The sequence below is a fragment of the Elephas maximus genome, chromosome 11 (genome assembly GCF_024166365.1).
Source record: "Elephas maximus indicus isolate mEleMax1 chromosome 11, mEleMax1 primary haplotype, whole genome shotgun sequence".
Lineage (NCBI taxonomy): Eukaryota > Metazoa > Chordata > Mammalia > Proboscidea > Elephantidae > Elephas > Elephas maximus.
In genome coordinates, this window is record NC_064829.1 from 105,815,409 (window position 1) to 105,818,351 (window position 2,943).

Genomic DNA, 2,943 nt, shown 5'->3' on the forward strand with positions numbered 1-2,943 from the left:
AACTGTAACACTAGAGACGGCAAAGCACAGAGGTAAGCACAGCAAAATCCACTGGCAGAGAAACATCAGCAGAACAAGGAGACCGACATGAGACACTGTAGTTGACTTAGTAGCCCACTGAGAGAGATGGCTGCAGAAGACATGCCAACTCATGGAACAGAAGAGCTGAGCACCTTCGGGTAGGAAGCCTGCTGGTGGAGTTGGGTGCCTCTGGGCACTTAGCAGCAGAGCTGAAAGTGCTTTGTAACATTTGTCTGAGCAAGGCAGAGCCCAGGCCGAGAACCTAGGGCCAAGAGGAGCTTGCGCGTATGGTCTGTGGTTCTGTGTGGCCATTGCAACAGATTATCAAACCCAGCACAGAAGAAGAGAGTGGGAGGAACGGCTGGTGTCAGAATCAGTAAAAAAAAAAAAGTTTGGAGAGAGGAGGTATGTCTCACCTACACTCGTAGGAATCAGCCTTGGGCTGATGCTGATGGTGATTCTCCCCTCCTCAGTCAGAGGAGCTCAGACACTTTGAGTGCCATGCCATTTTTCACACTTGGTTAGTAGAGCACAGTATTAAACATTCTATCTTTGCAAGCAGCTCAAACAGGTTCAAGTCCCCAATCTGCCCCTAAACAGCATGTGAATTTAGTCAAATCACTTAACCTCTCTGTGCTAAAGTTCTCCTTCCTTTATAATGAATGTAAGAGTAGTGGCTGCGTCATTGATTGGTGAATAATAAAGAGGTTACCAAATGTACAGTCTTCATAGCATACATTCCAAATGCTTTTTAAAGGTCATACACCCAACACTTGGAAACACCCTAATGAAAGAAAAACTTTAAGTCAACATTCCCAAGTGGGAATTAATGGTAGGTGGAGAATAGGGGGTTTCAGCTGACATGACACATGCGGCCCATGTCTCATCTTCCCGTGCAGGACTCTCTGGCTCGAAGATAAATATCAGTCACTGGGAACTGGGAGAATGTCCTCCAAGGATTTGGCATTGGGAGTGATGTTCTTATTACAGACTACAGTTGGTATCTTGGGGAACTTTTCTCTTCTTTTCCAGTATACCTTCCTTTACTTCACTAAACGCAGCTTACGGTCCACAGATTTGATTCTCAAGCACCTGACTGTAGCCAACTCCTTGGCCATTCTCTGTAAAGGAATCCCAGAGACCATGACAGGTTTTGGGTGGAAAGATTTCCTCAATGACGTTGGATGCAAAGTTGTTTTCTATGTTCACAGAGTGGGCAGGGGAGTGTCCTTTGACAGCATCTGTCTCTTGAGTATCTTCCAGGCCATCACCATCAGCCCCAGGAACTCCAGGTGGGCAGAGCTTCAAGTGAAAGCTCCCAAATACATGGGCTTCTCCATTGTCCTGTGTTGGATCCTCCACATGCTGGTAAATATCATTCATATTACAAATGTGACTAGCAATTGGGGCAATAAAACCATCTCAAACAAAAAAGACTATGGATGTTGTTCTTCTGTGCGTCATGGCCAAACTGCAGACTTCCTATATTCATTATGGATAGCATTGCCTGATACTGTGTGTTTGGGACTCATGCTCTGGTTCAGCAGCTTCATGGTTTTCATCCTGTACAGACACAAGCAGTGGGTCCGACACATTCGTAGGAACAATGTCTACCCCAGATCTTCCCCTGAGACCAGAGCCACCCAAACCATCCTTATACTGGTGAGCACCTTTGTGTTTTTTTTACCCTCTCCTCCACCTTCCAAGTTTTTATAGGTGTTTTTTATACTCTCATTTGGAGGATGTTGAACATGGATGCACTAATTTCTATGTTTCCCAACTGTCAGCCCCTTAGTTCTCATGAGCTGTGACTCCAGTGTCTCCATGCTCTGCTTTGCCTTGATAAGGAAGACAAAACCCCCTCATCCTATCCGAAATACCTAATTGTGTGTTTTTGCACAAGGCTCAGTTGTTAATTTATTCGTCTTACAGAATTCAAGCACATATGAAATAGTACAGTGTGATCTCTTTTTTATTTTACATGAATTTCATTATTGTTTTGACTTTATCCGTGCTTTTTGAGAAATTTTTTTAATGTGATAAATATGTGGTTAACAATGCATTGGCCATTCCAACCATCTTCACATGTACAGTTTAGAGACAGTAAACATGTTCATCATGTTGCTCAGCCATCACCATGAACTATTGTCATATTTTTCCATCTCCCTTAACAGAAGCTCAGTGTCCCTTAAGCGTTGTGACTTCCTTTCCCCCTCCCACCCAGCCACCCCTGGTAACCACCTAGAAACTTTGGTCTCTATACTCTTATCCATTCTACCCTTTGCCTTCAAGTCAATTCCAACAAATAGCAATCCTATTGATAAGAGTAGAACTGCCCCATAGGGTTTCCAAAGAGTGGCTGGGGGATTCAAACTGCTGATCTTTAGGTTAGCAGACGAGTTCTTAACCACGGTGCCACCAAGGCTTTTACCTATTCTAGATAGTTCATGTAAGTGGGATCACAACATACGTGTCCTTTTGTGGCTGGCTTGTTTCATTCAGATTTATGCGCATCTGTTTTCGTCTTTTCTTTCTTTTTTTTAATTAATAGTTTATTTTGGTAATAATATGTTTTTGCTGAAGATCTACCATCAGCAAATTTGTGTTCCTTTTGTACACTGTGGGGAAGTAGAATTCAAGTGGGTCGTGTAAATAGTTTGAGATTGACTGCTAACCTAAATGTTTGCGGTTTGAACCCACACAGCGGCACCACAGAAGAAAAGGCTGTGGATATGCTTCCATAAAGATTATTGCCAAGAAGGCATGGAAGAGGAGGGGTAGCAAGGTGAGGAAGGCCAAACATGTTGAAGTTTACCGAAAGGCAAGAAAATTTTAGCAGAAGTACTTACAGGATTTGGGTAGGGGTGAGGCAAGACTCCTGTTTCCATCAAGACAATTTCAAATCACAGCAACCCCATAGGA

The 2,943-nt window shown here is 43.4% G+C and overlaps 1 pseudogene; it reads left to right on the top strand.

Moving 5' to 3' along the window:
* Positions 1-966: 966 nt before the first annotated feature.
* LOC126086273 (vomeronasal type-1 receptor 4-like) lies at positions 967-1,832 on the top strand (annotated as a pseudogene).
* The last annotated feature ends 1,111 nt before the right edge of the window (positions 1,833-2,943 follow it).